Here is a 13922-nt window from a genome sequence, read left to right on the forward strand (position 1 = left end):
TAGAAAACAGGAGTGCATGACCGACCTCGATGTTAAAAGTGATGATGCACATGAAGCATTATGTACGTATCACATGTTAAGCATTCTATAAACGATAGTGTGTTGTTATTGTCATTATTATTCCAGGACCAGAAGCCTGCCTACCTTGGCATAGCCCCTTCTCCAACACACACACACACACACACATACACACCACACACACACACACCACACACACCACACACACCACACACACACACACACACTGGTCCTCTCCAAATTCTCTGAGTTCTTTCCACTTCCTATCTTTTCTAACCTTTGCCTGATTCTTCATGTTTCTCCCTCTCTTAACACTCTGTGAGACAATATTTCTAAATTTATCTTATACCTTATTTTGTCTTGTTCAGATCATACCTCTGGAAACAAGAGTTCTGGGCCAAGAAGTTCCTTGGTCAATGAGCGCACCGAATCCAAAGGCCATTGTGCAGACACCCGGGCATCTGGGCAGTGTGGCATAAAAAATAGATGCTGGGGCTATTTGGAGTCTGGATTTTTAGGCCCGTTTTTGCTGATGATAACAATTGCCAAAGGATTTAACATTCCTGAAATCTTGGTCTTTCTAGCTATAAAACAAAAACATCTATATTTTATTTGCAAGTTTTTCTTATAACTAAATAAAACCTTTTCCCTCTAAGAAATCTTTTGCAGAAGCCCAATATATAAAATATTTAACAGAATAACTAGTCCGTATATTGGAGAGGGAGGACAGACTCTTGCCTGCTCAGCCTTCCTCACCTTCATTTGGCCCTCCACCTTCCCCTCACCCCCAGAGCAATCGAGAAGCACCACACATACCCATAAGGCTTTGCAGAATTCTGCTTACTTAATCTATCTCTGCTTCAGTTTCTTCATCTGTTGAGTGAGGATAATAGCTATTCCTACCTCACAAGATTGGTTACAAGAATCAAATGAGTTAATGTTTAAGCACTCAGCTGTTAACCAAAAGGTTGACAGTTTGAGCCCACCTAGTTTTTTTAGAGGCTCTGAGGAAGAAGACCTGATGATCTGCTCCCATAAAGACTATAGCCTAGAAAACCCTTTGTGGCAGTTCTACTTTATCACATGGGGTGGCTGTGAGTTGAAATCTACTCTACAGCACCTAACAACAACAGCAACGTCACAGTGTCTGGCCTGAAGTACGTGCTCAGTAACTGTTGGACATTACTGTCATCACCGTACCGGAAGCATTATGAATCCACAGCCATGGCAGAGGCAGGGTAAAAGTGAGCAGATGTGTAGAGATTGTAAATTACCTCTACCGCCCACCATCCCACCTCCTTGTCTTGGTGGACACAGTCAGAGATGAGATGCTATTTCACAAGATGGGTAAGTTCTGTTTCTACTGAAAACACATGTTTTGTAAAAAATAGTATTTTGATATTTCTTTCATTCCTTGCTTCATTTGACAAACATTTACAGAGTTTCCATTCTGTGTGCCAGGGTTGGTGCTGGGCATAAAAAAGAAAATGAAGATTCACAAGTAGGAAGAGAGGACTCACAGTAGCAATGCCAGCTGGTCTATGTTTACTGGCTGGCGACCTATATTGTCATTATCTAACAGACACTGAATGTGCACCTACTATGAGCCAGGCAGTATGCTGAGGATGCAGCAGCAATCAAGAAAAACTAGGCCCTATGAGTCAGAAGAAACCCAGGTGGTGTAGTGGTTAAGAGCTACAGCTGCTAACTAAAAGGTTCAGCAGTTTGAATCTACCAGGTGCTCCTAGGAAACCCAATGGGGCAGTTCTACTCTGTCGTGTAGCGTCACTATGAGTTGGAATTGACTCACCGGCAACAGGTTTGGTTTTTTGTGTTTTATGTGTTGGAATAGAATCTACGGCAATGGGTTAGTCCTATGGTGTTTGCCTTCTAAGGGATGTTAATAGGAAGGGCTACTGGAATTACGCGGAAAGAAAAATCCATGGGAGCTAGGAGTGTGGGAAGGAAGGATGACCACAGCACAGAGAATATAAGACTTCCACAGAATTGGATTCAAGAGAACAAAGGTGTAACCCCAGGTGAGGAGGCTCTAAAGGGAACAGTGTGTACAAAATTATTTATCCAAGGGATTTCCAAGGACACTGCTGTTTGCTTCTATTAATTTGCTCCTAGGAGGACACATACTACTTTTTAGGGAACCAACTTTTTTTTTTTTTTTAATAAGCTCTTTTATAAACAATTATTGAAGGGACATATGACATAAGCAATATGATTTTAAACTGATCCTGGCATTAATCTTCTCTTCATGATTAATAGGTCTGAGTCTTGTTTCACAGAACTTTCCATTCTGGCAAGTTATTTAAAGAAAATTAATTTCATTTAGGGGAGGTTGAGCATGACCTTCAATGATGTACAGCAAAGAGCTAGACATTTTGCAATCAGAAGTCTTGAGTTTAATCCTAGGTGCGTACTGAATGCGTGAGCTTCCTCTCTGTGAACCCGTTTCCTCTCTGGTAAAATGGAGAGAGTGTCATCTATCACAAAACGGGACTATCTCATGAGATAATGGATATGAAAGTGACATTGAAGCATACAGAAGCCATTTGTATTTAACAACTTCCCTCTTTGTTTCTGTGTTTTCCTTGCCCCAAAAGCATAATGAAATGATAGGCTTTTTTTTATTATTATTATCGTTTGTTTTGTTTTAAGAAGGAAGGATAGATACCTAACAACGTCTTTACAGTTCTCTTGGGGCTCTCAGTGGTCAGCAGCGAATCCCCAATACAATGTGTCAGTGAAGTCCATTTAAACAAAGAGCCTTCTCAAAATGCCCCTTCTTAAAGAGAGTCACTCTGAGGCAGAGTCCAGCCTCCAGAACCCTACTGTCTGTCCCCACAAACCTGGGTATTTTTGGATTTATTCCTTTAGACCCCAGCTCTGTCTTTCTGCCCATTGTTCCCTCCTTCTTCACCTTCCCCTACCACACATACGTACCATGCCAGCTCTTTTCTCCCTTTTTTCACATCTGGGTCTATCACTTATTTCCTGTGTATCCTCAGGTTGGTTAAGATTTCTGTGCCTCAGTTTCATCGATAAAAAGGGCCATAATAAAAGTCCCTATCCCATAGGATTGTTTTCAGGATTAAAGGTAATTCTGTGTTTTTAAGAAGTCCCTGGGTGGTGCAAAGAGTTAAGCACTTGACTATTAGCTGAAAGGCTGGTGGTTCGAATCCACCCAAAGGTGCCTTGGAAGATAGGCCTGGTATTCTGCTTCTGAAAAGTCACAGCATTGAAAACCCTATGGCGTGCAATTCTACTCTGCACACGTGGGGTCTCCCCGAGCTGGAATCAACTTGACGGCAACTAGCAACAATAACGCATTTTAAGAACTTTGTACAATTTGAGGCACTTGTAAATGCTCAGAAAGTATTCAGTATTGTTACCATTACCCCATATTTCCTTTCTTGCATCCTTCTTTCCTTCCTTCCTTTCTTTGTTCCTTCTTCCTTCCTTCCTTCCTGCCTGCCTTCTTTCATTCCTCCCTCCCTCCCTTTCTTTCTTCTTTCCTTTCCATTCCCTCCCTCTCTTGTTTCCTTCTTATCTATTCTCTCACTAACCTTCCTCTCCTCCTTCTCTCTCATTCCCCCTTTCCTTCTGCCTTCAACTCTTTCTCTGCCCTTGCCCTCATCTGCCTTGGCCCCTACCTCCCCTCACCCTGACAGCTCCCAGGCATGAGTCATGGGAGTTCACTCTACGCTGGCTCCCAAAAGCTCCCGTTGGCAGACTGCAAAGGCAGACGTAGGCCCAGGGCAGGACTCAACTGCTGCCAGGCCCAGGGTTTGCCAAAAGGAGCCAACCTGGGACTTGACTTTAGGGTACTTCTAGGACTTGAATATGCATCTGTACAGCAACTAGCCATTATTTTTGGAACTAGAAGAGGCCCAAAATTCCTAGGGACTGGGAGAAGATAAATGTATTGTCCTTCTTTGCTAAAAGGGGGGAAAGATTGATTCCGACCATTTTAAGTTGTTCTTTTAATATCTGGGAAACTCTCCACTAAGTCGTCTCTCAATCTGCAAGCTCCAGGACTCTCAGCTGGGCCCTGAGGTTCTTCCCATCCTCCTCCTTCAGTCCTTTATGTCTTTCCTAGTTGGAATTTGGAATCATGTGTCCTCGAGTGATTTAGAAATCATAGCAAAAAATGAAAAATAATAAATTTTGATGCGTGCTATGAATGAAGCATTAAGGAGCTAAACTAAACAATAACAGAGTAAGGGAAGGTAACCTGTTACAACAATCCGTTGCCGTCGAGGCGATTCCGACTCATAGGGACCCTATAGGACAGAGTAGAACTGCCCCATAGAGTTTCCAAAGAGCACCTGGTGGATTTGAACTGTCAACTTTTTGGTTAGCAGCTGTAGCACTTAACTACTATGCCACCAGGGTTTCCAGAGGAAGGTAGGGAGAACTATTCTAACATAGTCAACAGAAATGACTTAGAGCAGGATTTCTCAACCTCAGCACCACTGACATTTCAGGCCGTCTATTTCCTTTTTTGTGGGGGAACCGGATGCCCTGTGTATTGCATGATGTTTAGGAGTATCCCTGGTCTCTACCTACCAGACATCGGTAGTGCCTCTTCCTCAGTTGTTAACTATCAAAAATGTCACCAAGGGAGGTTGTGGAGAAACTGGAACCCTCATGCATTGCTGATGGGAATGCACAATGTTGCAGCTGCTGTGGAAAAACAACTTGCAGCTTCTCAAAAAGTTAAACTAGTAACTACCATTAAAAAAAAAAACATTATGACCCAGCAATTCCACTCCCAGGTATATACCCAAAATAACGGAAAGCAAGGGCTCAAACAGATACTTATATACCAATGTTCATTGCAGCACTATTCACAATAGCCAAAAAGAGGAAACAATCCAAGTGTTTATCAACAGATAAATGGATAAATAAAATGTGGTATATACATACAATATTCAGCCATAAAGAAAAATGAAGTTCAGATACATTCTACTACATGGATGAACCTTGAAAGCATTGTGGTAAGTGAAATAAGCCAGACACAAAAGTACAAATACTGTATGATCCCTCTTACATGAAATATTTAGAATAGGGCAAACGCATAGAGACAAAAATAGGTTAATGGTTACCAAGGGCTGAGCGAAGAGGAATATGGGAAGTTAATGCTTAATGATTACTCTGGAGGTATGAAGTTTCCATTTGGGGTGATAAAACATTTCGGAAATAGTGTTGATGGTTGCACCACGTTGTGAAAGTAATTAATGCCACTGAACTGTACACTTAAAAATGGCTAAAATGGCAACTTTCGTAATATATATACCTTACACAATTAAAAAAAAAATGTCACCAAGACATGGCCAAATGAGTCCTGGGGTGAGGGGGAGAGTAAGACCACCCTTGACTGCGAACTGCTGGCTTAGAATACGAGCTTTGTGGTTGCACAGATCTGGGTTTCAGTCTCACCTCTATATTTACTTGCTCTGTGACTTTGAGTAGGTAACTATCCTCCCTGAATGTCAGTTTCCTCCTGGATCAAATGGGACATTATCAGTACCATTCCATATTGTTGTTATCAGGGATATATGAGCTAAGATAGCTGAAGTGCTTAGTGCAACAGCTGGGCCATATAGTCAGCCCTCAATAACATAGTGATGATTGCTGATACCATTATTATTACCTGTTTTGTCTCTCCAAGTGACCTCTGTTCTTTTGGGGATAGGAATTGGCTTATAAGCACAGCTTTATCCCCAGTTCACAGCAAAGAAGCCAGGACTCATTACAACCCTGGTGAATCTCTGCAGCACAAACCCAAGAAGGCCCCACGCACAGACAGGATGGAGAAGGCAATTAGTGCAAGTTAGTGGCTGTGGCTTTGATTTGAACCCAGGTAGCCCCAGTCCCTCCTTGATTCCACATCTGATTAGAATTAGGCGTTTTTACTGAAGAAAAAGGAGGCTCTTCCCCTGCTGGCTAAGAGAAGGCCGTACTTTTCTGAAAACTCATTCCCCCACAGGGAGTGGCTGATGAAAGATAATATTGCCTTTGGTCTTCCTCTTCTCCCTTAAACAATTGAAGGGGCCTTTCCTTTTCCCGTTTGGCTTATTTGAAGCCCCTGATACTCTTTTACGCGCGTCAGATCTCACCTCTATGCGGCCTTGGTGGCTCAGCCAGCAGTGGAGGAGTTTGCTTTCAGATTTCTGGGGTGAGCAAGTGAGCATTGTTTGCCTCTTTGGTTCTTCCAAGCATTTCACGGGACTAGTGCCCATCACACAGATCTGGGCTACAGAAGAGTGAGTGCCAAATGGTCTCCAGCTCCTTTGTGCCTCTTGGGAATGTGTGATCCTGGGCACCCTCTGCCCACCCCCCCAAAACTCCTTACAGAGCTAATAGCCTATGATTCCTTTATCTTTCTAGAACCTGGAGTAACTCCTCCATAGGACAAATAAAAGTAAATCAAAAGGGCATCTACCTTAGCAGTTTCCTCCTAAGAAGTTATTTCAAATACCCTCCAAGACCTTGTGCCTGGCAAACATGTTATCTCAGCAGATACCTGCTCAAGTCCCTCACTGCTTCCAGGTCCAAGATTGAAGCAACTTTGGCATGAGAAGAAAGGGCCTGATTAAAAACAGCATTTCCCAAGAAACTATAGTGTATAACATTCTGTTGTGGGTGCTGTAGTGAATGCAAACACAAACAAGGTCCACTTCTCTCAGTTCATGGTGGTACCTGCACTAAAGTACTCCAGAAATGTTTGTTGAATAAGGACGTAGCTCTAACCGAGGACGTGAGAGGACAGACATCTATTGAACACCTACCATATGCCAGGATCATGTTAGGCACTCTAGGTACAAAGATGAACAAAATACAATCCTGTAGACAGGCTTGGACATAGTGGAGACAGGTCTGTTCACAGAAAATTTAGTACCATTTGGTAAGTGGAAGAGACTGTTCTGTGTACAAAGGGGAAGTATTTAGCCCAGCCTGGGGTTCAGGGACACCCTCTAACAGGAGATGATACCTGAGCTGAGTCATGAAAAATGAGCTTAAGTTAGCAGAAAGGACATTCTAGGCAATGACTAGAATCATGAAAAGGCATGAGATGTGCTGGGAGCTACAGGCAATTCATTCAACAGGACTAAAATGTAAAGGAAAAGGTAGGAAGAGGCAATGATGAGACAGCAGATGTAGTCAGGGGCTGGGTCATGAAAGGCCTAAGTCGCAGACATCGAGATGAGCTACCCAGTTGCCACTCCTTCAGGGTCTGCTGCAGCTGCAGAGAGCCACTGGCTTAAGTTGCCTCCAGTGGCTGAGGGAGGTAGGCTTTTGAAGTCAGGACCACTTGGCCTACTGTGGAATGAGGCAATGGGCAATACTTGCTCCAGAGCTCCCCACAGATTAGTCTGAGGTTTTGTCAGACCCTTTTCTACTTCTTCCTTTCCCAATCCTGCATCCTCCCCTCCCATAACATGTTAATTCCTTATTGTTATTGTTGTTGAGTTGTCATCAAGTTACTTCCTACTCATGGAGACCTTATGTATAACAGAGGAAAACATTGCCCGGTCCTGTGCCATCTTCATGATTCTTGGTATGTTTCAGTCCGCTGTTTCAGCTATTATGTCAATCCATCCCATGGAGGCTATCCCTCGCTTTTGTTGGCTCCTTATAAAACATGATGTCCTTTTCTAGTGATTGGTCTTCCCATTGGTCCCTTATAAATGTCTTACACTACAAACTCCATCTTAGCATCTGTGTCCAGAGAACCTAACCTGAGACTGCCTTGGATGCCAAACTAGAGGCAGCGTTCAATCATTTTTCCTTTGTCACGCAGAGATTCCCAGATGTTGGTTCACCCAAATTCTAACGTATCTCATATATATAAGCTACCTAGCCCAGGGACTGTGAACAATTCCCAGAAAGCTGACTGTAAAGAGTAATCTATTCATTCACTCCTTTCTCACTGTTAGAGGAAAAATCTTATCTCTCCTCCTCCATATTTCCACGTGGAGTTCCTGGTAGTGCAAAAAAGGTTGGTGGTTCAAGTCCACCCTGAGGCATCTCAGAAGAAAGGCCTAGAGATCTACTTAAAAAAAAAAAAAAAAATCAGCCATTGAAAGCCCTATGGAGCACAGTTCTACTCTGACACATAGGGGCCACCATGAGTCAGAGTCAGTTCGACGGCAACTGAACTTGTTTATGTTTCCATATGGAAGAACTTCATCTAGAAAATTCTCCTAGCATCTTTCTTCTGACAACCCTCCTCATGGGAGGCCACTGTCTGCTCTGTGCTCGGGGCAAGCAGGAAGCTTGGTGCGGGGGAGCCTGTGGTGGGTCTGCCCTTCCAGGGACTGGGTGAGAAGTGACTGCAAGTTCAGTTAGCTTCATAGCTAAGCAACAGCCTCCAATCTAGCTTTAATCAATAATAATGCTGAAATTTTGACCTTCATCTATCTGACTTCTCTCTGACTCTCAACTAGTTTTGAATTTGGGCAGGGAAGAGGGATATTATTTTTGAGCCCTGTAAAAATCCCAATATTTACAGTCCAGCAACTTAAAATCACCTGATGCTTTCATCTTTCAGTACTCAAAGAATACTAGTAACTCTTGTCAAATAAATAAATGGTGAAATAAATGCACATTGCTCTATCCAAAAGATGTACTCCTGCCAACAGGAATTATGGCTATATAATTCTGTGGAAGCCTCCACTCACGCTCAACAGGAATGATGGACAGAAGCCTCAGAGTGATATAACAACTGCCTTAAACTCCATGAAAGAATACTGCCTTGGTGGTGAACCACAAGCATATTTAAATTAGGAAGAAGACAATAAACTTAACCTCAGAGTATTTTGCTTTAAGAATTTAGCTGAATGTTTTGAGTTTGAGCACTGCAGGATACTGAAGCACCTTTTAAAGAGATTAAAGAGTCTCTTCCTCTCATGTAGGTTAAAAAAAAAAATCAGATGGGCATCTTTCTTGGCTATTTACTGGCAGTTAAAGTGATGAGGAGTCAGGCTTGAAGAACATTGGAATGGAAGTCCACAGACCTGGTTTCTGATCATATTCACCACCATTGACTGGCTAAATGACCCCATTCCAGTTATTTTAACTCTCTCAGCTTCAGTTTCCACCAGTAGAAATGTGCTATGATAATATCTGATATGCTGATAATATCTAATAAAATGGCTACGATAATATCTGATTTACTGTCCTCACAAGGGATCTTATGAAAATCAAGTAGTGTGCTTTATTATAAAATATAGCAATGGATATTATTAGTGGTTAACCAAAAGTTCAGCAGTTCAAGTCCATCAGCCACTCCTTGGAAATGCGATGGGAAAGTTCTACTCTTCTACTCTGTCCTACAGGTTTGCTATGAGTTGAAATAGACTAGACAGCGGTGGGTATGTGCTAGAAGTAATATCAAACACTGCTCATGTATTTTAACCCTTAATTTTTTACCTATGGGTTTGATACTATTATTAACCATCCCCATTTAACAGATGAGGAAATTGAGGTACAGAGAGTTTAAGTAATTTTCCTAGATTCATACAGCTAGTAAGGGCAGAGCTAGACCTTGAACCCGGATCCCAGATCTATCTGATTCAATGCTTTTCACCACTCTGCTGTGTGTCTCATATATACTGAAAACAGTGTGGTAGAATGGAAAGAAAACAAAGCGTTAGATGGATTCCAACTTCTGCCTTATGAGTCATTGACTCTTTTTGGGACCCCATGTGTAGTAAACAGCATAATGGCTCCCAAAGATGTCCACATCCTAATCCCCAGAATCTATTAATCTGGTACCATACATGGCAAAGGGGGAATTAAGGTTGCAGAGACTATTATGTTTACCAATTAGCTGACCTTAAAATAGGGAGATTGTCCTGGGTTATCTGGGTGGCCCCAATGTAATCACAAGAGTTCTTAAAAGTGGAAGATGGGAGCAGAAAGTCAGAGTGATACAATGTGAGAAGTCAACCTGCCTTTGCTGACTTTGAAGGTGAAAAAGAGCCGTGAGCCAAGGAATATGGACAGCCTCTAGAAAGGAACACAGCTTGCTTCTTGATTTTAGGCCAATGAGGTGTGCGTTGGCCTTCTAAGGCCCAGAGCTATAAGATAACAAATTTTTTGTTTGTTTCTTTCAACCCATTAAGTTTGTGGTAATTTGTTACAGCAACAATAGAAAGCTAATACACCGTGCCCATGTTTGTAAAATAGATGGGTTGGGCCTAAAGCTGATTTCCAAGGTCTTTTCCACCTATGATATCCTTTGAATCTGTACTCTGGACTAATAAATAGCTCCTTCTAAAGCATGGGAAGGAATGTATAAATAAATGACAAGAAGTCACTTGTCCCTGGAATATAAATAGGGAACCAGCCCAAAGCCAGAATCACGCTTACCCTCACCAAACAAAACTGCCTCCTCCGATATCCTCCACTCCCCAGCAAGCAGACACCTTCTGCAGATTCCTCTCCTCAGACTGAGGGAGGCTCAGTGAGTCTGGAGCCAGAGCCAGGCTGGTAGAACTTGGAGCCTGATAACTTCAGTCCTTGCAAAACTGCCTTGTTCGTGTTGCTGGTCAGACATTGATTCAAATTAGCCATTTATTTTAAAATATGCAAAATGGGAAGAAACATGAAGGACTGAGAGCAAGAGACAGGGTTTCTTTCTCTACCTACCTATCTGTCTATCTCTCCTCCTGTAGCTGCTTCACATTCTGGCTGCATTCCAAAACTTCTTGAAACAGAACCCCGCCAAATCAACACATGAGTCTCTTCAGTCCAAAGCAACGTCCCGTGGCATATTTTCAGGAGCTACAGGAGACAGGTGGCAAGGAGTCAACCAGGTGTGGAAGCTGCTGGTGACTAGTTTGAGGGCATTACCTGGGGTCAAGGTCTCCAGGCGTTTCCTGGTGGGGGGAGAACAAGGAGTATTTACTCATCCTTTGTTCTTTCTCCAAAATTTTAAGACGGACAGCTAGAAGAGGGCTACAAAGAGGGATGACAACTGAGGTTTCTGAGTAGAGAAATTGAGGGGACATGAGGTGAGCATCCTTCCAGGCTGGACCTCCTGGAAACCTAGGGTGGGAGAGCCTAGCAGCAGCAGCAGTAGCTCAGCAGCAAAAGTCCTATAGCTTTTGTCCCTCAACCTGGCCACTCATTAGGAGCACAGGATGACAGGCCTTTCAAGCTAGAAAGTCCATCCTTATACCACCTTCTCTATTTTTGTCATATTCATTCTTTCCATTAATGAAATGAGTCTACTGGTTCCTTGAAGAAATTCCTTTTTTAAAGAACATTTTTTATCCCTACCTGTGCTAGAGACTTCTAGTGCTCACCTTTTTCAGTCCTCCTCTCTTTCCAGGCACATGAGGGAATTATAATTCCCTGGCCTCCCACTCCCCACCACACACACTGCCTTGCAGTGGGCTGGAGCAACATGAGTGGTTCTGGCCAATGGACTGTGTGATGTGCCACCTTGGGCCAGAGCATTAATCACTCCTGGGAGTCTTTCCAATGCTTCTTCCTCTAACATGGAGGCTCTCTGTTCCAGGTAGAGATGCTCAAGGATACAGTCAGCCTGGATAGCTAAGTCACCAGATGAGAACAGTTGGCATAGAACTGTGTTTCTCAGAGTGTGGTTCCCAGACTAGCAACATCGGCATCATCGGAGAAGTTGTTAAAAATGCACATTCTCTCCCCTCCCCACGCCCCACCTACTGAATCAAAAAAATTTGCTGGTGGGGTCCAGCAACCTGAGTTTGGACAAGACCTCCAGAGGATTCTGATGAGTGCTAATGTTTGAAAATCATTGACCTAAACTCTCTAGAGCCCATAGAGTCACCTAGACCCACAGTTGACTTTGCACGAGCAGGAAATAAACTTGTTGTATTGTCATTGAAATATTTGGGGTGTTTGTAACCACAACATAACCTACCTTATCCTGACTGATAAGCTACCATAAATGGAAAATAAATGCCCCTTGCCAAAAATAGAAAATAACTGTAAAACATAAATGTAAGAAAAAAATCTTATTAAATTTTGGTGAAGTGTTATTACCTGCTAAAGGCTTTTAGCCTGAGGTCTGCTACAAGTCTGTTAAAAAGGGATGTGGGTGTTGTCGTTGTTATTAGTTGCCACAGAGTTAATTTTGAAAAGGAGAGGTTAGTAAGTTTTAAAGAGAGATTTAAAAAATATATTAGCGTCAAACTGGGACTTTTCTCTTGAGGAAGAACTGACTCAGAATTGAAAAGAGAGTAACATTCTCCCTGTACAATTCAGTGCTTTTTAATGATTTGCTATTTCACTACAAGCAATCACCTCAGATACTGCAGGTGGTATGCGATCCCCCTTTGGGAGACACTGATCTAATCAACTTTGTTTTGTACATGTGGAAGGCTGTGGCCCAGGAATGTGAATGTCCTTGCCCAAGGTCACACAGCAAGTTAGACACAGAGCTGAGACTAGAACCCCAGCCTCCTACAATCCCTAGTCCTGCCACTCCTCTTCACAGCACCCAACAACCTTCGACCCTTCAATAGCCAGAGAAGATACATCCCCAATTCAGCTCCTGATCTTCCTGTACAGACCTGGACGATGGGTGTGAAATGCGGTGTGTGGCTGAGAAGAAGGGTCTTGCCTGGAGCCTGAGGTGAGGGGAGCCAATAGCAAATGAATGAACTTCAAGGCCCACTCTGACTCCCTTTGTGCAGAGGCCAGTGGGAGCTAAGGAAAACATGAAGACGAAGCTAGTATGGTGAATGAGGAACCAGGAGACAGAGAGACTATTCATTTCCTGTGGTTGCTGTAACAAATTACCACAAATTTGGTGGCTTAAAATAATTTAAGGCACCCAGATAATCTGGGAAAATTTCCTCATCTCAAAATCTTTGACTTAATGGTATCTGCAAAGATCCTTTCTTCTGAATAAGGTAACATTTATAACTTCTAGGGATTAAGATACAGATATCTTGGGGGGAAGGTGCATTTTTCAGCCCACCATAGAGATTCTAGTTCAAACTCTATCACCCACTCTGGCTGAGCTCACGGGCAGGTCCATTACCCTCTCTGGGCCTCAGGTTTCCCTTTTGTAAAATGAGAGAGTTGGTCCAAAAGATTACAACTCTGGCAGAAAAAGTTCCCTAGGTAGTAGGAGGCCCTCTCCATGCCCCTAAGGAGCACATATAACCCAAGACAAGGGGCCGCCAAAAGTCATGTAGTGAGCTAATAACAAAAGCTGGAGGACAGCCCACATTTTTTGGCTGAAAATTTCTGACTATAATGACCACCTTTGCCCTCTTTATACCTTCCTCTACCCTCTGGAACCCCAGACCCTGTGGAAGCGACTGAAAATCTGTTGTGATCAGGTCCTAGAAGGGAGAAATGCCACATAACAAGGAGGACTTAGGAGAAAGTGGCTCAAGTCATGAGAAGCACCAACAATACATGGTACTCACCTCCTCCAAGGGCCTCAGGCCATAACGAAAATAAACAGATTTCTTAATTCACAAATCCTCTGAGGACAAAGACAGCCTGAGCCAGAGGGTTGGGAGGAAGTTCCTGAGCCCCCCAGAGTTGGGTTTTTAAAGGGAAGCTTCTAAAGTCCTGTTTTAGCTACTTTCCTGGGACTGCAAATAGAGAAGTGTGAGCACCCCCAGGGCCTTGGCCTGCCTAGATTATTGGCTATGGTGAAATAAATGGAGATGTAGTTGCCACTCATATTGGCAGAATGAAAGCATTTATTAATATTGAGTTTTGGCAAGGGTGTTGCAAATGGGTTCACTCATATAATGGTATGGGAATATACATTTGTACAATCCCTTCGAAGAGAAATTTGGTAGCATCTATTAAATGTCTGTGTGTGTGTGTGTGTGTGTGTGTGTGTGTGAACCTGATGATTCAGCAATCCCACT

General features: G+C 43.0%; 1 protein-coding gene across 9 annotated transcripts in view; it reads left to right on the forward strand.

The window, feature by feature from the left end:
* ADRB2 (adrenoceptor beta 2) overlaps positions 1-13922 on the forward strand; it is a 175313-nt gene that overhangs the window by 133996 nt on the left and 27395 nt on the right. The window lies entirely within an intron of this gene.

The sequence above is a fragment of the Elephas maximus genome, chromosome 2, assembly GCF_024166365.1.
Source record: "Elephas maximus indicus isolate mEleMax1 chromosome 2, mEleMax1 primary haplotype, whole genome shotgun sequence".
NCBI lineage: Eukaryota > Metazoa > Chordata > Mammalia > Proboscidea > Elephantidae > Elephas > Elephas maximus.